We start from the raw sequence: 22,859 nt of genomic DNA on the forward strand, positions 1-22,859 counted from the left end.
CCACCGCAGAAACTTTAGGCAGCCCTGTTGATTGATCTGAGATGGCAGATGAGAGAACGTGTATTTGACGGTTTTGATCTAATCTAACCTACTCCTTTGGTAAACTGAAGTCCAGAGAGTATGTTTTAAATTTCCATCTTTGAGGATCCTTTGAATTACCAATTAGCAAGTGCCCTAGTAAGGAAAACAATTAGAATGCCTATCTAAATATCATGCACCATGGGGGGCCTGATAACTATGACTTTGGGAAATTCAGGCTATAGGATAAGGGTACCAAGGGCTGCAGCTGAGTGTCTGAGCCAGGTTTCGGTTAATGACACAGGAAGAAGACACCTGCTCCACGGATTTCTCCTTAACTCTTAGCTCTTTCCATTCTGGTTCAAAGTTCTATCTTCTGCACATACCGGCTTCATTTTTCAAAAGGTGCCAGGGAGATCAGCCAGGGTTTTTTTGTCTTTTGAATTGACTGGCATGATTTTTACACAGGACCCGACAGTCACATCTGATTTCAAGAAACTGAGGAGATAATTAAGAATGCGTTAGTCACTACTGAATGTAGTGTGTATATGCTTGCTTCTGCAACTTGAGGGTGGGGGGGAAGGTCTATTTAAGTCATCCTAAAAGGGTTCCTGCTATAAAATAAAAGTTAGGGAAGGGGTAAATCTGAAACACAAATAACCTTCCTGCTTTACCAGTAATTTAGTCTTACCTAATGAATGCTGAATAACCAAAGCATTTATTGACATTTCTGCACCCACACTGGGAATTGGTTTGTGACCTTCAGAACTTCCCGCTCTTCTGAACTGCTTCTCATCAGTTCTCTCTCTACTCTCTTTCCCACTCAGTTTACTTCTTGGAAGCCTTGTTGACCTTTACAATCATTTCCTCTCTCTCACCTGATCTTAGTCTGCTCATAAGTCTGTCCCTTTTCTCATAGAGAGCTTCTTAGAATGGGTAAGTTCACAAGGCACCATTAACACCATAAAGCCGCATGCAGTTCTAAATAGACACCCAGGGCTAGCTCACACACAGCAGAGTCCTTGTTGGATTTTACCAAGACCCTCATTTTCACGTGGTCTATCACTTTTAGAAAAATCAGGCCATTCCTAAGTAGATCTTTTCTTTGTTTTTCCAGTCTGGAAATTATTGCTGTGTCAAGTTCAATAATAAAATGAACGGCTGCTGTTGACTGAGTGACTGATGGCATCATCAATGCTTACTACTCAGTAGTGCTCCTGGGGTGTGGAGCTAGTGAGAGTGTCTCCGGCCACCCCCCCAACAACCATGCCAGCCTTGTCCCTTTCCATTTTTTTTACTGTGGATACTCATTAGATCTGAAACTCATGCAGACTGGCACCTCTAAATTAACTGCCATAGTTTGTCCTATAAAAATTGTTAATGATGTTGGGACTTTTAAATTCAGTTTTTGACATTTTGTTTGTCATGGTGAAGAGCCAGTGGAACGCATAGTTGGGTTTTTCCAATACACAAATACTAATGTGGACCTGACGTTTACAACAAAGACTGGGGCTAAAGAGATAGATGAGCAAATCGTCAATGCTAAGCAGAGAGTGGGAGGTGTAGGTCTAGCAAAGGAAAAAGACCCTGGGAGGCACAAGATGTGGCTGACAGCAGCATCTTGGGAGATTTTCATATTTAGGTAGTAGGAAGAGAAAGACAAGCCATAAAAGGATCCGTTAGGGGCAATGGAAAAAGCTAAGCAGCGGACTTCTGAAACTGTTATGAAAGTCAAAGGAACAGCTCTTGAAGGTACTTCAAATGGTCAGGGCTCTAGGGGTCAGCACTGTGAAACTCTTACAGATCTGGAACGTGAAAAAAAATCAAATCATCCTTAACAGGGTTAACTCAGCAACATGATGGGTGAAAAAGCCCCGTTCCAAGGGACTAATAATCCTCTTTTATTTCACAGGAGTAGACAGAATCGTGGGGACAAGTGAAAGAATGTTACTTTTAGAAAATCAGTGAAGTGTTGAGCGATTCATGAATACCACAATAAAAGCCTAAAAAGTGACACATGAATAAAATATGGAACTGTATATAATAACATGATTCTATACTAAATTAAAATTCAGTGACCAAAATTTAAAGCAGAAATCAAAGAAGATGTGGCATATACACACAATGGAATATTAGTTAGCCATAAAAAAGAACGAAATCTTGCCATTTGCAACAACATGGATAGAACTAGATTATAGTGGTAAGCGAAATAAGTCAGTCAGAGAAAGACAAATACCATATGATTTCACTCATACGTGGAATTTAAGAAACAAAACAAATGAACCAAGGGAAAAAAAGAGACAAACCACGAAACAGACTCTTAACTATAGAGAAGAAGCTGACAGTTACCAGAGGGGAGGTGGGTGGGGGATGGGTGAAACAGGTGATAGGGATGAAGGGGGGCCCTTGTCCTGAGGAGCACTGAGTCACGTATGGAAGTGCAGTCACTGGACTGTACGCCTGAAACTGATATAACGCTGTATGTTACCTCTACTGGAATTAAAATTAAAAACTTTAAAAAAAAAGATATAAAAAGGAATTTTGAATGAATTCATAATATATTCTTCAGCACATTGCATTTGTCTTAGTTTTTGAAATCTATACATATTTTGTGGAATTTAAATAAGGAACGAAGACGAGGAGGAGGAGGAGAAGATAAGAATTTCACTATGACCCAGAAAGGGGGCTGAGGAGAGGACATAATCCCTAGGCATCCTAAGGGAGCGCATGAGAGGGACAGCGCCTTTTCCTGAGGACTATCTGCTCCTTACCACCCAGTGTTAGTGAGAAGACACGCAGTATCTTGAAGGCGTCATGAGCATCTCGGAGAAGGAAGGAAGGATTTAGAAGCACTAAAGAGTAAATACCTCTAGCCCCTTTCTTTCCTCTAGGAAAGAAACATTAACAATTTTCAAATCCCTAAGCGAAGTGTCTTGGATTCCGAGTTCCTCTTTATTCAGCTGTGCTGTCTCCTTCCAGCAGGCACATGTCCCATGGATGGGTCTATAAGTTTGGGACCACACAGGGTATGTGTGGAGGCGGGGTTGGGGGTGGGCAAGAGAGGTAAGACTAAGTCAGGGCCAGCAGCTGCCTCCAGTTAGCTCAACAGAACACTCATGTCTGATTTGTGGAAGTGACATCCTCATTAGCTCCAGATCAATATTGGCCAAAATTTAAGAACTCAACTGTGGTTTGCCAGCTTTAAATTTTTATAATCTAAAGTAGATGACCAAGTTGACTCTTCCCTGCCAGGCCCCCTCTTTGACTTCGGAATCGATGGCACATTTTCCATTTCTAATTTCCAGCCTCATCCAGTTCCTGGTGATATTAGCATGCGTAGATCATTTGCTGGGGCGATCACAAAGTGACTCAGGAATGAAAGCTACTGCTAAAGGTTCAAGAGGTCTATTTAGAACTGTATTCCTTGCTCCCCTCCCCCATCTCACCCACCCCACCCCCACCGTACCTATGGTCTACAGCTAAGAGAAATAATAGCCTTTTCAAGACAGAATGTGTTTTACCAGTAGATGGAGTAAGTGGTTCCCAGAACCCTGTACTTGCTAGTTACTGCGGTAGTCTTTCAAAAAGAGACAAAGCCCTCACCAACAACTAATTATGGAACTTAATGTATAATTGCAGCTGGTGAATGTAATCAATGACATGGATGGCTCTTGCCTGCAATGTTGTGTAAGAGGGAGGCATTCATGCTATCATATCTATATCTATATGGATGTATGAGTATATATATATATACTTGGATATATGAGTAAATGAAGGGAAGCAGTAGGGCACCGAGTAAACTTGGGGTACCAAAATCCCTTCATTTCTACACAATTTTGCCTAACACCAGCCCAGCATCTGGGAAACAACCCCAAGTGCATTCTTCCCCCCTTCATCTTAAATGCTTTTCAAAAGTGATCATTTTATTCTGTGGTTTGGTAAAAGGGCGGGATGGGATGGGGGGAAGTCCACTTCACAGCTGGTGCGACACAGAAGAGAGTTGCGTCAACTCTCAAAGGCTGCCAAGCCTTTCTTTTGGCAGAAGCACTGGGGATATTACACTGGGGATAATTTATCATGCTTGCTTTGGATGTTCCAAATTTGCAAGCTGTGGCTAATTTCCAGAGACAGCAGGGCAATAAACTCCACTTTCCTAAAAGAAAAACAGTAACCGCACCACCTTTCAATTAAATGGGCCATGGAAAATGAACCGCCACAGATGATCATGGATATTCAGAAATCCTCAGAAAGCCTGAGTGTGGCCACTAGTGGTGGGAATAATGACTGTGTGCCCGGAGAAGCCTGGAGAAGCCTGGTTTCATGGGTATTAGGAATTGGCATGTGCATCTGCTTCCACATCTGTCTTTTTCTGTACATGTCCCTGCATGAATAGGTACACACATGCACACGTGAGCCCTCACATGTGCAAGACCAAAACACACCAGTGTTGGATGCTAATGGAGGAATTATAGCCTCTTCTGGTTATGAATCAGGCGAAGTTTTCCTCACTGTCTCTGGGGTCTGCTCTTTCCCCAATCTCCTGGTGCCCTCAGTGTGTCTCCTTGATCATCCAAGGCCCCTTGGAGCAGGAACCAAACAGCACCTCCCTCTAGATCAGCGAGCCCTGTTGGGGAGTTGTCCTCAATCACTCAACTCTCCCTACCTATATGTCTGTTGTCTTTTGTGTTTCCTGAGCCAGGTGTTCAGAAACTGCTTCGCAGGTCATCTATTGGTATATTATGTTAATGGATCAGTGTTTTACAGAGGATTTCCAGGCCAACATTCAAAGGAATGCGGTTGGTGGGCATTTTGAGTGGGTGATTAGTGGGTAAATGGAAGGATATCTGGGGCTGAGAGTCTAATCCTGAGTAGGAAGCCACTTTCAGATGCTCCTACTACTTTTGTGATCCAGGACCATGCCATCTGAGTATGTTAACATGCCAAGTATGTGTTCATTACAGATTCCAGACCAGGACCACACTGTGCCTCTAACTTCAGAGAAAGCAAAGCAACCCCAGCAGTGTGAGGTCTGCACAAGAGAACACAAATGTCAGCTAGGATCCATTGTTTTTCTCCCCTCTCCAGTTCACACAGAGTAGGCTGCTGGCTCACTTTTTGTCTCCTCATTTTTTGTTTCTATGGATATGGTAATGATTATAGGATCAATTCCTGGGGTGCAGAGGAACAGCTTGGGTCAGTCTCTACTTTCAAATTCAGGAATGCTGTAAAGTCAGGCAGGGTCTCATGAATTCTGAAATGCACTATAAATATTTTCCTAATTTCTTTTTTGTGCTGATTAGTATGGGTACTTCAACGGTTTCCCTTTCTTGCCCTGCTAAAACATTTATAAAAGTATGCATATAGAAAGAGCTTAATATAGGTTAGTTCTTATTATTTTTATCCTATAATTGCTGAAGCTAATCATATTTCATGGCTCCCAGCCCCAAAACCAATGGAAGTTCCCTTCTGTCCCTCATGATCCTTTTTTTTTTTTTTAAGATTTTATTTATTTATTTGTCAGACAGAGAGAGCATGAGCCGTGGGGGGGGGGGGGGCGTGGAGGGACAGAGGCAGAGGGAGAAGTAGGCTCCCCACTCAGCAAGGAGCCCGACGTGGGACTCAATCCCAGTACCCTGGGATTATGACCTGAGCCGAAAGCAGACGCTTAACCGACTGAGCCACCCAGGTTCCCTGTCCTTCATGATCCTAACAAACTCAGCTGTGCTGGTCTGATACCTGACAAAATAACTTGCCCTAAGGTGTTAATGGGTGACGGTGGGTTGACACCTATGCCTTCCTAGTGCATGTTATTTCACGACCTGACCTCTCCTTCAGGATTCCGCTGCTTTCCGGCTTCTCTTCTGTCCTGTATAGTTTCTCAGATGCCTCTCTTCCCGGCCCTAAAGCTTCTTATGTTTAGGTAAGTAGCCGTCATCTTCTGAGTTCAGAGGATTCACACTGTAGAGGGAACTGTGATCCCAAACTCCACCCTAGACCATGTGCGGGAGCCAACTTAAATAGAACAACAAGGTAAGGCTCTGCTAAAATTATCCCATCTGTCAGTCTGTGAAACCACTAGTTTGAAGATTTTAATCACAACATTGACACACATAATGCTAATGTCATACAGTTATGTAACTTAACTGAAAAGCCCATCGAAGTCATCCCTGCATGGCAACAGACCTGAGGTTGAAAAGTGAAGCATGTTAAGTAACCATATGGTTAATTTATATTTACCTACCAGCAAGCATTTCTGTATTCTGAAACAAACATGTGGTGAATGGATTGCATGAAGGCGTGTCTTCACATCCAGAACCAGTATTAAGAGGGAGGGAACAACCAAATTGTCTCATTGTGGTAGCAAAGGGACACACACTTCAGAATGTCATGGGAGGTCATATTTCAACTACTTATGGTTCATTTGAAAACTGACTTAATTCTGGCACTGTTATTAACGAAAGTTTTAATTAATAACCATTTTGGATCTAAATGTCACATTATTGGTATTTCTCCCCTCTTCTACCTATTAGGATGCCTGGACTACTTGATTTACATTAAAAATATCTTATTTCCTGATGCTAGTTGTGTTTTGCTTTGATAAACTCGTTGCAAATTGTGTGTAATTACTGCATTGTGAACAAGGGAATGGCAATAAATTAGGCATAGCATTTTTTGAATAAAATATAAGCAGCTTGAAAAAATGGTCTCTGAATGACAACAAATTTGGCATGACCAAGTAGGTTAGGATTACCCCTATACATTTTTATTTATTGAATGTTATGTCTACAGAGCAAAGGGAAAAAAAGAGGAAGCATACTGCAGGCATTAGCCTGTGTTCTTTTCTGATTTTATGGATGATCACATTTATCTAGGGCCTAGAATGCTTTATAAAAGATGAAAACATTCTTGTGGGAGGAAAAACCAATTAAATTCCTTGCTTGCAGAGATTGGTAACCTTGTTTCTTGTATCTTAGATTTCACCAGGACACCCCCATCTTTGGATGAAAAATGCTGACCAGTGTGTTCTGGGAATCTTGGCTCACCCCAAGGCTAATGAGCACAGCGTCCTGGCTGCGTGCCCAGCTTTTGTGGCAGGGAGTTACCCCCGAGTGCTTTTTTTAACTTACGCTAAAGTTTTGACTTAGAAAGCAAGATCTGCCGGTGCATCAGAGGGAAACTGGGCTTTCCTTTCTATAACCGTCAAACTCAAATCCTATTTCCACCTGCAGCCAGGGATCAGCCTGCTTGGGCTGGTATCATCGCCATACTCACACAACTCTCTGTTGGTGCAGCTAAAGAGGGGGGAGTGCAGATAGGACTCTCCTAGTTTGGGGGAACCCAGTCAATGTACCCCTTTCAAAAGGGATGCAGGAGAGAGGTGAGGCGGTAGAGATGAATCCTAAGGGGTGTGTATGTGCACAGAGGAGGAAGAGCAGAGCATGCCAAAAAAGGGAACGTGAAGAAGAGTAGCTCTCACTTGACCTTGTAGGCTTCCTGCATGGAATTGCATTTCAGAAACTGGCAGAGGCTTCCAAGGAATAATCGTAGCAATTGCCTCATCTCCTCCTGTCAGCACATGGCAAGTTCGCTGTGGGTAGGACAGCAGGGAGTTCTTTCCAAACATTCAAAATATCAGCAACATTTTCTTAAATTTCTCATCAACCCGTAGAGAGGATTGGAAACATCAGAAATTCTCTGTCCAATTCAATGCTCACGAAGTATTCCCAAGCAGCAGAATGACAAATGCAGTTGAAGTGTATGGTTACAGTCTCCTTCAGCGACGCTTGCTGATCTACGATAGAACTTAGTGGCGTTTTTTAAAAGGCCTCAAAACCCCCATTACAAGGCATTTTTTCCCCTTTGGTCTTCATTCCAAATAAATTCTTAGCCTATCTCATAAGTAACGTCTTCTGAAGCCACTTCAGCCCGTTTTCTTTTAAGTTTTAGAAATAGCCATAAAGGAGTCAAATCAGTATTTTCACTAGTCTTACTAGGTCCGTAGGAGAGATGTCATCTAAGTCAGTTTGCCATCCAAGAGATGGCTTGGAAACTGGGATGCAGCCCCAGCACAGCTCCCCTATGACAGGATGATTTTTTATCTATCTTTCTGGCCAAGTTTGGTTAGGCGGAATTTGACTGAAACTGCAAGTAAATAAGATGATTTTTGTCTTGCCTGAGAGAGCGGGATCACTATTTCTTTTTTTTTTTTTTTAATTTTTTAATTGTTATGTTAATCACCTTCAGTACATCATTAGTTTTTGATGTAGTGTTCCATGATTCATTGTTTGTGTATAACGCTATTTCTTATGTTTCCTTTTTTCATCTCAGGCAAATGAGGCCAAAGTCCCTTGGCTGTTCTTCCATCTTTGAACCTCTGACCTTGCAACTGGCTAACAATGAACCAAAAAGAATAACCATGGCCATGCCTTAAGAGGCTTTTCTTTGAAGAAAAAGAAGAGACTGGGGCGATTGGGTGGCTCAGTGGGTTAAGCGTCTGCCTTCGGCTCAGGTCACGATCCCAGGGTCCTGGGATCGAGCCCCGCATCGGGCTCCCTGCTCGGCGGGAAGCCTGCTTCTAACCTCTCCCTCTGCTGCGCCTCCTGTTTGTGCTCTCTCTCTCTCTCTCTCTCTCTTACTCTATCTCAAACAAATAAACAAAATCTTTAAAGAAAAAAAAAAGAAAGAGACAGAAACAAAGGAAGAGGAGAGAGGCAGGGAAAGAAGAGGGAGGAAAGTGGTGGAGAGAGGAGAACATGTAGGGGCATGGAGGTAACAGAGAGGCAAGAAAGGAGGACAAAAGGCAACTGTGCCTCAGGGCTCCCAGGGGAGTGCAGCTCTCCAGCGTGGCTCCTTCGCCACCCCCCTCCCGCCCTGAGTGAGGGAAGAATAGCAGTGTTTTTGCGTGAGTCAGGCTCAGGCTTGAGGCTCTAGCCCTCAGGGCTGGGGTGCCTGCTGGGAGGGCCCTAAGCTGGGCACAGGTCTTCGTGCATTTGGCTTGCCACTTGCAGGCCTGCTAGCCACCTGGTCCAAAGACGGGTTTCATCTCCTGGCCCTTCTGTTTTGTTTGGTTTGGTTTGTTTTTTTTTTTTTTTTTCCCTGACAGAGCAGTACTTCATTAAGAAAAAGGCACTCAGCTATTAATTTCTGCTCACTCTTAACCTGGCCAATGAAATATAAGCATGTGCCATTTTGCGTCTATTTTAGGGCCTGGATATGAGGGCGGTTAAAACTCTGCTTGGCTTACAGCTGTCTGCATTCATCTCTCTCTTCTCCGCTCTGTCTTCTTTGTTCCTCCTTCTCCTGACAGGCTGCCTGATGGGTATAAGAACGGTGTAACAGGCTCAGACTGGATGAAGGAGGGAGGGAGCCCAGGAAGAGCCCCCTTTCTTCTTAATAGTTTAAAAAAGAATGTATATATATATATATATATATATATATATAATGTTTTCTTAAGAGAATGTCTGAGTGCACTTAAGTATTGGTCGCTGCTATTTGAATGCTCTTACCTTCCTAGGGGAAAAATTAAAATCCTCTTGCGCCCCATACAGCCTCCATCTCTTCCTAGGTTATGCAGATGACTGGGGGGGGGTGGGGCATCGGGGAAGACCCATTTGTAACTAGTCCCTGGTGCTGTGCCAATCACTACCTCAGATTATCTAATGCACTAAATGTTGGCCTCAGGAAAGCAAGCAGCAGTGAATAGGTTATATATACAAATGATTAAATATCTGTTTGATCCATTTCCATTAAGTATTTTTATTGCAAGAACGACTTTTTCGCTAATTTGTTGGATTGTCAGTGTATTCGAAGTGAGCATATTCTGATTTACAATAGGAAAATTGGGGGAGGATGCACAAGAGGTTTGCCCTGTCTCTGAGACTGTCAGAGACAAAGCAGGAACGAACCTCCAAGAACCAGAGCGGGTCTTGCCCAGAAGCTACACAGAGAGCCACCTAAGTTGGTATGGGTTCAAAGTAGCTCAGCTATAAATATATCTACCACAAAGATACGAAAGGGCCTGAAATTTTCATTTCACGGGGACTCATACATGATATCTGGCAGGGAAATGATAGCTAATTGTCTACTGAGATAGAGTCATTTTAACGGATCACTTAGCTCTATTTTAACTGAACGGCAAAGATCTGGGCTTAGCATGAGATGACGCTACCTCCTAGAGTGTGGTTGGGGTCCTGGGGAGGTTAAAAAAGACTGAGACTCTGTTAATGAGAGGTTTCAAGAGAGGCAGAGTCAAAGAGAGGCTGGACCTTGCCTCTCTTGCAGATTTGGCACAAATCAGGCTTTCCGAAAAGCCCCTCCTAACTTCACTATTTAGAACCGGAAGATACCAAGAGCTACAACTCCATCACTTTATGAGAAAGGGAGCTGAACCTCATGGAGGTGTTAAAGAAGTCACAGCTGGAAAAGAGGAATATTTTATACGTGCTTGGCACTGGGCTAAGTGGTATGAGGTGCGCATACCTCGTCTAATCCAGTGATTACCAGCCATGGTGGTGCATCTTAATCACCCATGGCAACGAGAAAATACATAGTTGCTTCTGTGTTCCCATTCACCACCCACTAGACACTCAGATTCTTTAGGCTTTGGGTTAGAGCTAGGCCAGTATAGTGTTTTGGTTTTTTTGTTTTGTTTTTAGTTGCGCAAATGATTCTGAGTCACTGCAGGGTTGAAGAATATTTGTTTAATTCTCACAATTCTTTGAGGCAGGAATATTACCCTATCTTCTCCAGAAGATGACAGTGAAGTTCATGTCTTTGGGGGACTAGAACCCAGGCCTATGATTTCTCGTTCCTTGGTTTTTTTTCCATTGAACACAACAGCTTCCCTGGAGGGTTGAAGTCTTAGGTTTAGAGCGGATAACCGTGGGACTTCCAACTGTATTTCACTTCATCCTCTGAGCGATTGTTTCATGAGAAACCAAGGAATATATCTGCCAGCAGCAAGGGATACAGAGAAGAGCGTAAGCATTTGCATTGCAGTGCTTTTAATTTTGGCTAGTTGGGTGACTAAATGACAGGCCACCTTGCTAAGCCTCAGTTTCTCATTTGTATAATGGGAATGCAAAACAACATTGCACTCCAGATTGCATCAGACTAGTAAATGAGAAAAAAAGTGCATAAAATAGTTAAAATAATGCCTGGAACAGAGCAGTAGTGTACAAACTGTTCACAGCACTGAACAGGTCCTAGTGCTTATTGCTATGTTTATGGCCACTAATAACTTTCTCTTTGCCAGACAATGGCATTTAGCCCATTCTCTTATTCTTTCCCTTTTTCTGTAAACAAAAGAATGTGGTGACTGGGGAGAAGGCATGAGAGGTGGGATGGAGTCAGAGATCCCAATGAATCCTGCAGAATCCCTCTTACACCCAGTGCAGGATGCACAATTTCTCTCCATGGGGCTCAAGGGGAAAATCAGGTGGGACGCATCTTGAAGCTGCTGTCTGTCTCTGCCTATCAAACCCTTTATTTTTTTCTCAGATGGAGACTGGTGTGGGGAGGTGAAAGCCCCTCCCAAAGATGACGCCTCTCCTTAAGCATCACACTTTACCTCTGCCTCACTTGGATAAACAGATTCATCTGGTGTAATCCTAGGAGCTGCCAGACATAGACAAGTACGTTCATCACTTGAACGGTGAGCTTCGGCGTTAGCATTACTCTATTTATACTTTGCCAATCCTGATGCTTTCACAGAATTGGTGAGCTCCACTGGCTCAGTGGAGGAGAAAATAAGATGGGAAACAGTACTCTTTTTTTCCGTATAGGTGTATGATGAATTCCTGAGCCAGCTCCCCTTCTAATTATTCCGGCTAACTTGCCTGTTTTAAAGTACATGAGATGACAGTGGGTTTTATTGTTTTCCCTCTAAAAGTTGGGCCTTGATAAGACAGTTCATTTACACACACAGGGGAGCCTGCTGGATGATAGGCGGGGCAAGGGATGGCCTATCAGTCTGGTTCAACTCTCGCAACATAATTGCTCAAACTTAGCCTTGCTGAGACTATACAGCACTTCTGTAATTACATAATGCTCCAAGACTCAAGAAGATGGAGGTTTGGAGGCATTATATACCATGTGTACTCTCTATACTGCAAACTTCTATGGTTTCAAGGGTCAGCTCCGTGTTCCATGCAAAACTGAAATGGAGGCTTGCAAAGTCATAGACTGCGGGAGCCACACACCTGCTCAGGCACAGGAAAGGCCTAGAATGTCAAGGCACTTGAGAAAAACCTGGTTTCTGTATACAGACCTTACCTCTGGATCCTACCTCCACAGAGGAGTCAGGTATAGACACTTAGGATTCTGGAAAAGACCTGGATTCTCCTACCCTAATCCCTTCCACTCTGGGGGCAGAGGAGAACCAACAGTGTGGGTATTGGACTGACCTGAATTTTGTTTCCTTGTTAGACATGAAGTGGAAGCATTCTTCACTAATGTGTCCACACTCGAATGTCCATAAAAAGTAGCAAATGCCGGCGTCCCACTGTTAATGAATGATCTAAAAGATTACTTGGTGGCTTTTAGTCTAATCCTGAAATTAGTTAATGGAAGTGCCATTAATGAACATCTATTAATAGGGGCAACTGATGTAACACAGCTAATGTAATGGCCAGGAGGTGTAATAAAACACGTGGATGAAGCAAACCTAATACTGTTTTGTATCAAAGTAGCTCGCTTGAAAAATGCACACCTGGAAAATGATCACAACGGGGAGACGTTTTAACAACAGGGTCATTGCTTGGGGGGCGCTCACCATTGAGTTTTTTTTTTTTTTTTACATACAACATAAACGCTTTATTAATAATCGCGGATCATCCCTGTGAGCCAAGTGGTCGACCCAGACATCCAGGACCCAGACACAAGTTCAGCGCCACCTCCGAGCTTCTCGCTCTGACTCCAATAGGGTGAGCAAGTCCCCCTCGCTCATGGCCCGTTCACGTTGCAGATGATGGAGCGGCTCGTGTCTTCCATGAACTCCCCGCGCACCTGCGTGCACTGTCCTTGCAAGCTGATCCTGCCCAGAACCTTGGTGACCCTGGCCAACTTGATGGGCTGCACACAGCTCGTGTCCATGATGACGGCGCGGCGGCGGTCGGGCGGAGAGCTCACCATTGAGTTTTAAATGAAGTAACGGACAGCTGTACTTGGAGACCCTCATTCTCCATAGGACCTTTCTTGATTATTCTTACTGGGTGTCAAAGCTCTGATCATTTCTTTGAACTCTTATTACATAACAAGGAGTTCATGCCTTTTAATGCAACACTTAAGTTTCTTTATGGTTCTTTGTTTTATGGGTGTTGTAAATTATTAGCAATAGAAACTAGGGACTCTATCCATAATAGGATGTCTTCCCTCACTCTTTTCCTTCTCACCAAACTGCAGCTCAGGCTTGAGTGAGTTCCATAATCTGTGTTCTCATAGAGTGTTTTGTTTCTTTCTTTATAGCTCAATCATACCATGTGCAAATAACCATTAATGTATCTCCTTGATGAGGTTCCTCGGAATCAGGGATTCGGTCTTTTATCTCTGATCCCCTACAGCCAGCACCAGGCTCTGCAACAAGGCCAGGGCCATGCTAATTACTGTGACCAAAGAGATAATTGTGTTGTTTAGACTCAGTTTGTGCCTAGGTTGTAGGCAACTCAGAGAACAAGGAGCTGCTCCCTGCCTTCAAAGGGCTTAGGGTCTAGCCATACATATACAGAATCCAGCTTATGCTGACACATGAATACCTTAAAGAGGAAATATAATTAGCATATTTGTAATGCGTGCTTAAAGTGACTTTTCTCTCTCCAAATGCAATCATTTATTTAAAAAAAAAATTGCCTTGATTACTGCTCTTCGCAAATAAAATTATTGACAAAGCCCTGACATAGCTCTCTGCTATGAAATATAGAAATCTTCAAAGTCAGTCATTCTCCATCTAATTTCATCTCAATGTAAAGGATACCCAAGTTCTGGGATCATATATGTGTTATCTTTTTTTCTCCCTGCAAGAGATCCTGGCTTTAGCTATGCCTGCGTATAGACAACCTACACACAAAACAAGAAAGAACCAGAGATGCCTACATGAGAACTCACATACGTAAAGCAGCAAGATGGAGTTAGTTTTAGCTCTTAGGGATATGCGACAATGTGGAAAAGGCTGCAGTCTACACTGGCATGACGCTGGAATTAGAGCCAACTGGAAGCAGCTGCAGCTGCCTGAGAAACAAAGCGGGGTAATTTGACAGCAGAGGCCAACGGTTGCAGCCCAAACCCCAGGATGTCGAAAGCCCCACTGCGGGGACGGGCAAAGGCACTGGTGGATTGGCATCACTGAACTGCACTTAATGAAAAGACCCCTAGGTCTTCATCATGGGCTAACTCTAATATTGCCATATTCTGGTCCTCATTAAAGGTTTGGGCGGCAGGGAGCTTTTCACATACACAGACCTACTGGGGTCTATATGGAGAGCGCAAATGGGGGTGTGTGGCTAGAAGTGGTTTAAAACAAGCCTGTTTTGCTGCACAAATAATTGAGAATTCTAGACTATATCACCAAATCCTGGTGGGAATGGTGGTGATGGAATCAAGTGACACCTAGACTTACAGACATTATTTGCTAAGTATTTTACATGAAGGGTGCTCACTTTTTAGTTCTTGCAAATAGCGTGTTGTGCTAAAATTGCTTCCCTTTTATTAACCTTTAAGGAAGGGAAAGCAATTGTTCTTTCACGTATGCACACCATTACTGATTGAAAGGCTATGATGTGGCAGTCATGATTAATTTCATAATGGTTATATGCTACAATGTTCACATGTTAATATGTTGTATTTATTTTTATATGTAACCTAATAACCATAATGACCAAGCTGACTGATTTCAACCTTTCATTTTGACTGTGTTCCAGAAAGCTGTTGACCTGGCTACTGTTCACACATCACTGAATTTGTTCCATGTGCAATTAACAGGGATAAACCTTGAGTCGAAAAGGTGCCAATTAGAGATAGCTAATGGCCTCTGACCCCACTAAGTTGAAAGAATACCATTTTCATAATTATAAAAAATAGGGAAATAAAAATGCCACTTCCGAGAAATCTATTTTCCCATAAATAAATATAATCTGTATTTAAGAACACAACGTGGGAACTAATTAAACAGAGAAAACAGTTCAAAAAAATCCATTGTCCGAGAAACCCCTTAAATCTTTTCAAAGCTAGGAGAACTTGTCCTTGCATTTCTCTCTCTTTGGTTCTTTCTATGCAGCTACAAAACTTCATTTGTGTAGTCAATCAGGAGTCCATATTATCTGCAAGATGCTCTGCTGACAAATCTCTGAAAGAAATACTGATAGATCTCTGTTTCCACAGCACTGCATCATTGTTGTCCCTGCATTTTGGCTCCATGTTCTCTCCTGGAAAGGTTCACTAGGCTCTCCTGAGCATAACCTGATGACAATACTTTTCTAAAAATGTTCTGGAAACAGCCTGGCCACATTTCTGTTGTGTGTCATACACACTATCTTTTTGCCCCATTGTATTCTGTGTTTGCTCCCTTAAGGAGCAATTATTCATGGGTAAAAGAAAGAGCATTAGGAAAAAGTATGTAGGTTGAAGCTGTGAATAACATACATCCATGACAGTCCAGTTACTAATGACCGTGACATTGGTACAAAAAGCTGGGTTAGTTCCTGTCTTACTCGATGGATTCCGACACTTTTGATCTGTAAAAAGTCTTAAGAGAGCAGTCAAACAAAACTCATTATTCAGATTTGGAATTAAGGTCTAGGAAGATGAACTGATTTTTTTTTTTTTTTTTAATAAGTTCCAAAGTTGGCAACAGAGCTGCGGCTACAATACATCTCTAGGTCCGCAGTTTGGGACCTTTTTACAGACTCCAGGCTCAAAGACAAGCCACTGTATTACGAGAAGGGTACTTGCTTATGGTGAGTCCCAGCAAGTTCAGAAACGTTATGGGTTCTTTTAAAGATTCAGCTTTTGCTAGGTTTGCCCTGTTTCCCCCATTTTGTATACAAATCCTCAACTCTAAACAAACCCTGGGCACTCCTGCCTTCCAGTTGTTTTGACTTTGTTTGTGCCTTTCCCACTTCCTAGAATGCTCTGACCCTCATCAGTTCCTTCTGGTCCCCTTAATGTACATTCCAGAGGATGGCTTTCATCCTAACAACTCATGTATTACATCCCAGGTCAGATGAGAAGCACTACTTTGATCTACAATGTAAAACAAGATAAGCACTTGCTCTTATCTGTTTTACAATCTTAGCTCAACAAATGAGATAATTATAACTTTCCATCTCCACTTTTACTTGATCACTAAAAGGATGTGCGTGACAGGCCGGAGCACATTATGAATGGCTCAGTGAATGGGAAATGTTCATGCATTGTTCAATTTTCCTTTAAAATTATAATTAATTGAGTGCTGTTTAGGATTAATGAGCCTATATAGATATTTAATATAAAATTCAAGGCAAATCTGGTATATAAATCAAATCTGGCTCTTTATCATATTTACTTTATAGCCTACAAGAAACAAGAGCTAAATGTATTTTTATAAATAAATTAAAAGGATGACTTTGCTCTCCCTTTAGAAGAGTCCCTTTGTCTTTGTTTGAAAGCTTCATGTGGGAGGGAGTTTTCCATATGCAGATATCTGCTGCCATATATACGGAAGGCAGAATCACCAAACCAAGAGGGAAGGTGGAAATCAAGACTGAACTTTAATGATCTGCCAACTTTCTCAAGTCTTGCTTGATTCTCTGAACTGGACCCACCACTGCTTGCTAAAATCTTCCTGGTCTGTTTCATCTTAGGACACATGATAAAGAATACTCAGTATTTCCACAATAGTAGTAAATGCCACTTAATGCAAGAGATGTACTGGTTCTTGGCACAGTTTTTTTTCTGAACTGAAAAAAGGTGGTATGAAAAATATAAAGCAAAAATTGAGTTAAATTTTTGAAGAGTTTAATATACATAAAAGAAATGGAAAATATCCATTACCCTTTTAGCATTAACCTCTAATTTTGGTGGGAGTACCTGATACGCAACTACAGATCTTTTTGGTGGCTCAGGACTCCAAATCTTCCCACTTTATTCATGGGTGGCACATAGGAGAAGTGACTGTCTATTTCTCTCAAAATGGCTGTACTCGTGCTATGTTTTCATCCCCTCTTTTCCTTTCTTCTTGATTCGAGGTCAAAATACCCATTCTTTTCTTCCGGGATTCGCTTCAGATGGGTTTCCCCAACTATGGTGAATCTGGTACTCTCACTTTTCTCTTAACATTCATTCTTCTGCAGAGCTCCTTACACGGATCTTCTCCCCCGAGCTTTGGGCAATTGCATTCTCTCATCTCCTTCACATAAATCTCACTTGGAAGACAAACCCCTCAGGTTAGACTGCTGTTGGGTGTGTGCGTTTCTCATTGAGAGCCAGCAGCACCTACCTTCACTGACACCTGCGAAAGCATCTTACACTTTGGGAAACCTATCTTCTTTTCTTCAGCATTCCTGTTTGAATGTGAATCTGGCCCAGGACAGGGACACTGGAGCCAGGTCTGGCTGTCCCTGGGCTCTGGCCTGGGCCCCCTATAATGTGGGAGGCACTGGACTAGGAACTGGAGGGGTGTGGTCAACAGGAGTAAGATAAAGTTTCTGAGATGCAGAAGCTCACAATCTAATAGAATGATGCTGTGTCCTAAGAGCAGGCCAGGAAGGTGTTAGCGGGCAATGAATGGGTCCAGTTCAAAGAGTAAAGCAAGGCTTGAGAGAGGTGGTAGATCATTAAAGGTCAAGTACAGGAAGGGTCAGAATCTAGTTAGGGGTTTGTGGAAATAGGCACCCTGAGGAGACCTTGGATGTGACCCAAAATACTATCTGTGCTCCGTCTTTTGAACCTTCAACTCTATCTGGGCACCTAAGTCATAGGATTGTAACGAAAGGCAAAGAAAATCAGGGGCATATAGGTTGGGGGGGGGGTCCACTTTTGGTGGGCACATAGATGTTCCGATTACAGACAAAGTATGTTATTTTAAGAGAGATGGAGCATGTGAATGCACAGATCACTATTGTTTTGGTTTCCAACTTATTTTCAAGGAATGACAAGGTATATATATTCAGAATGATGTGTTGTTTATATGGCATCTATCTATGCACAGAGGCTGAAGATTAGGAGAGTAAGATTAGATAGAAAAACAGAGGCTTGATGCCTATCCTCAAACTGAATGGCCTTTGTAGAAGCTGCCCTAATCACTTTGTTACTGTCCAACTTCCTCTTCTGTTTCTTGCTGGCAATACCCCCGGAGTCGCAGCATTGCAGTAAGTCTTCCAAATTCCTTAAATCTGCATATTCTATGAAGTTAAGTGTGTTTCTATTATATAAAGTAGCTCAAATATTGTTCAAAGAATTTCTTTTGTGAAAAATTTTTTTTCTTCTGGAGATTAATGTATGTCATTAGCTCTAGAAGTCCTTCTCTTCTAAGAGTAACAATGTAGGTACTTAGGTGTTATTTGCAATGGAATTTACCTTTACAGTGGTAATTGCAGTAGCTTTTTAAAGGAACATATGCATACACCAGAACTTGCACCTGTCATTGTTGCCATGGAAACAGCTCCAAAACATAAGACACAATTCTATTATTGAGGCCCATATAGTTTCCCAAATAAATTTTAATGAAACTGTAAGAGGGAAAAAAAGAAGAATTTTATGGAGACTAATTTTAAATTATTTAGTGAAGTTTGTGACTAAAATCTTACTAAAACCACACGGGTAACCTTCATCTGAATAGGAAACAACAATCAGTAAATGTCAAGCATACATAAAGGAACATCAAGACGGTTTGTTTAAAGGTAAGTGAAGCACCCAAATGCTACCTTTTCAGTGTTTATCTTTAACATTGTTTTCAATCACTACCCCTATCATTGGTTGAAGCATAGTCTTAGCTGTCGGGTGGTGCATACTGAGATCACGGAGTTATCTGAAGATTTTTTCTAGTTTCTGTCTTCTTTGGTCTCTCTGCTGTTAGAAAGTAAACAAGGGCGCCTGGGTGGCTCAGTTGGTTAAGCGACTGCCTTCGGCTCAGGTCATGATCCTGGAGTCTGGGGATCGAGCCCCGCATCGGGCTCCCCGCTCAGCGGGGAGTCTGCTTCTCCCTCTGACCTTCCCCCCTCTCCTGCTCTCGCTCAAATAAATAAATAAAATCTTTAAAAAAAACTATAAAAAAAAGAAAGTAAACAAATCTAGAGCTACAATGTTTTCAGAGCTGAGAGACCTGAAAGATGTCTATTCTAGCCCCTTACTTTCCAGATGAGGGAACCGAGGTCCACAAAGGTAAACGACTTGTCCACGGTACACAAGTTCATGTGGCTGGACCAAAACGCAGGTCCCTGACTCTCCTCCCCACACTCAATCACTGTGCCACCTTGGGAATACTGCCCACCTCCCCACCAGTTAAAGCTGGTGCATTCTTTCATGGAGCGAGAAAATCAAGCTCTGGATTTGAATACCTGGACCTTTATTGCCCACTTCTGTCTTCAAATGAACTAGTCCAATTTGCTAAATGAAATAAAATTTCAACTACTCCCTTAAAGTATGTGTCTCCTCACAAAATCTATTGATTACGTGGGGATTACTACTTTGCACTTCAGAAACTGAACTAATATCTTAATATAATAAAAAAGGGGACAGTTTTTTTGATTTGTAATCATTGCTTCACCTCTTCTGTACTTTGATGTCTCATAATAAAGCCAACTGTGAAATCGGTGTTCACTTCCACGACAAGAGCCTGGGAAACCCATCGATAGGACTGAATTTAAAGCTATCTGATGATGGTTGGGGTTTCAGTATATTATTTTGAGCACAGAGTTATGGCATTATATGCGGGGAAAGAAAGCCCTCATGGTCATAAATTATGAGTAGGAAATGGGTACTCCCAGAGACAGAGAATACTTATTATGTAACGCTCGTTAAGGGCTGATGGTGAGGCAGGCTCTGGGCTGAGTCTCTGGCAGCGCGGAGGACTCCCCAGGCTCTAGGAGGCTCCTGAGACAGTGTGTCATGTGGTGATGATGGGTGGAAAATACTCTCACCGTTCAAGATGTGGATTGTTTTGGCTTCCTTTGGGTTTGGCTTTTGGCACTTGAACTGGCCCCAATGTAACACCACAGCTGGAAAATGATATTATTTGGATTGGTTAAGAGGAATTTTTGAATTGAACTCCACTGCAGCAGTGGAGAAGGAAAAATGTGCCGGCCACATTCAGCAAGTCTCAGAGGAGACATCTTTCTATCATTCTCGTGTTTGCAGATGAATGTGATTATGAACACTTTTTGTATAGATATACAGGTATAGAAGATGCTCAAAGTTATATAAATCTATATTCCTAGAATAATTCATCCCATAAATATGTATTGAGCACATACTCAATGGAACACTGTTCCAGTATGTACTTGCATCTACACACACATATAGACGCACATGTGTGTCACTTTTAAAACAGATAATGAATTCTTTCCTCACAGGTATTACAAGACATAGCCTGAGTAAAGTATACGGGGTGTAGAAGGCTGCCATAAATATTAATTCCCTTTACATTTCTTCTTTGCCATCCCCCAGCTTTGGGATATGAATAACCTTTCTGTCCTTCCAAATTCTGCAAACTACCCTCCACATGGGAGACAAGGAAGGGTGTGAGAGTGATCCGTTGTAAGCCCAATTCCGAGCCTGTGACAGCCATGAGAAACCTTCTACTTCTAAAGAAGGCGCCCACAGACTCTGGCTTGTCACCTTTCGGATCCAGAAGGGGTGGGAGTTTTTCCAGCATAAATATCTGCTAATTTGTCCAAATCCAGTGAGAGCAGACAGATAGATATAGGTATTTTTTTTCTGATTATGAAATTAACACATTTATGTTGTTGAATATTTGGGATAGAAAAAAAATAATTATGTATAATTCTACAATTCAAGCAATGTTCCACTCAATGGTTTGGTGTATTTCCTATAGCTTGCTCTTGACTTTGGGGCAGACTCCCAAGAAATGAACATAAAGGGACTATACAGTCTCAATTTTGACTACAGATATTGTTCTACATAGCAGCAAGGTCTTATGACTTCCTTAAACAGAGGAAAAGATGTGTAGTATGTGTGAGAGAGAGAGAGAGAAAAGAGAGAGTGAGAGAGGGTTGGGGAGAGAACGTTTATGTGACTATTGAGGAGAAATGAGTCCACTAGAATTTTACGACAAGCCAGAACTGAAAACCTCAAAGACATTTAAGTAGGCCTGTCTAGGTCTTTGTAAATATCATTTTAGGAAATGAACTAAGACAGAAGGGTAAAAAGTCTACATTTCATTTCATATTTGCAAATAAAGCCCATTCCATCAGTAGTAAAATGGCTTTGTGTAACTTGGAATTTCACTGTCATCTTGGATGTCCCCCCATCAGGCCGCCCGTGTTTACGTAGCTTCTCCCTGTGGCATGAGCTCGGAGCAGAAAAGGCTATCATTATAAATCTCCATCCACTACCAAGAACAATGGCTGCCCCCAGCAACTGGACACTCCCTCTGTGAAGCTCTACATAGGAAACAGAATGGCGTAGATACTGCTTTGAATGTCAAAGGCCTAAAAATGTTAGGAAACCAGCTGCCGCTGGTTCTTTGCGTCAGGCGCCTCTTTTAACATTTACTCATGGTATCACTTTATCCATCCTGTCAGGAGCAAACCGAAGACCAGAGATTTTTAAGAGACCATGCCTGTAATTACTCAGTAACAGCAAAAGACAAAGAGGGATGCGACCATCATGCGTTTCAAGACTTGCTAGGCTCGCTTAGAAAGAAAAGAAGCTAAATTTGTGGCTCTGAGCCAAGTTAGCCAGACTAGAAGGAGAAACTTGAAATGCAGAGGCTACTTTGTGCTATCTCCATTTGAGAAAAGCAAAGCTAATGGGGCTCTGCTCTTTAGTCCATGGGGGTTAAGATTATTTTTCTAAATCTGGGATCTCCGAAGAGATAGTGCAATTATGACAAATCATTTGTTCCTTCAACGAACATGCATACAAGTGCCTACTGAATGTCAGCAGGAGCAGGGCCAGTGACATGAAGGAGTCATTTCACGACCCGTAGTTTCTACAGTAAGTAGCCACAATGCTTTGGAAACCAAGGTAGCCCCTAAATTTTTAGACCAAACTAAGTCAGTTACTTACTGGAGTTCTTTTCGACTTGTGGAAAGAAACTAGAATAATTTCTGAACTCTAAATTTCAATATCAAAATATTAGGGACATCATGGCTTTAGGGTTGTTTTTACCTGTTTTAGACTAAGAAGTCCATTCAAATGGAGGCTGCAGCCCATAACCTCACTCTGGGAAAACCATCAAAGGAATGCAAAATGATACCAGGGCCTTATGTCTCCTGAAGGGGAGTCTTGCGCTTCTCCTTTGTGATGGATCGGCCCATGCACCTGAAATATATTCACCATGGAGAAGGCACCAACTCTGCTGTGCATTATAGTTGAATCTATTTTTCTTTCCCTGGTAGATAAAGATATTCAGAGGAGAGAAGAATTTCCATGCTCTAGGGCCACCCTCTGATATGTCTAAGTGCCGGAGAAGCATTTCCAAGACCTCAAGAGGACCACTTGAATCAGGAGCAATGCAAAAGGAAAGTAAGAAAGTAGAATGGGGACAGCTTGCAGGCAGATTGTGACATTTCTGAGTAATTACTGAGTGCAGAAGGTTCTGGAGTCGGAGGGCCAACTCTCCATCAGCAGCCCGCCTTCTCTGATACGAAAAATGAACATTTGAGCAATTTAATGGAAAGCTGTGAAAA

The 22,859-nt window shown here is 42.2% G+C and overlaps 1 protein-coding gene and 1 pseudogene across 15 annotated transcripts in view; both read right to left on the reverse strand.

Moving 5' to 3' along the window:
- The window catches only part of SLC8A1 (solute carrier family 8 member A1), a 369,635-nt gene that overhangs the window by 97,793 nt on the left and 248,983 nt on the right, over positions 1-22,859 (reverse strand). The gene's annotated exons all lie outside the window — the stretch shown is intronic.
- LOC113937190 lies at positions 12,798-13,110 on the reverse strand (annotated as a pseudogene).

Source organism: Zalophus californianus, chromosome 8, assembly GCF_009762305.2.
Source record: "Zalophus californianus isolate mZalCal1 chromosome 8, mZalCal1.pri.v2, whole genome shotgun sequence".
Classification (NCBI taxonomy): Eukaryota; Metazoa; Chordata; class Mammalia; order Carnivora; family Otariidae; genus Zalophus; species Zalophus californianus.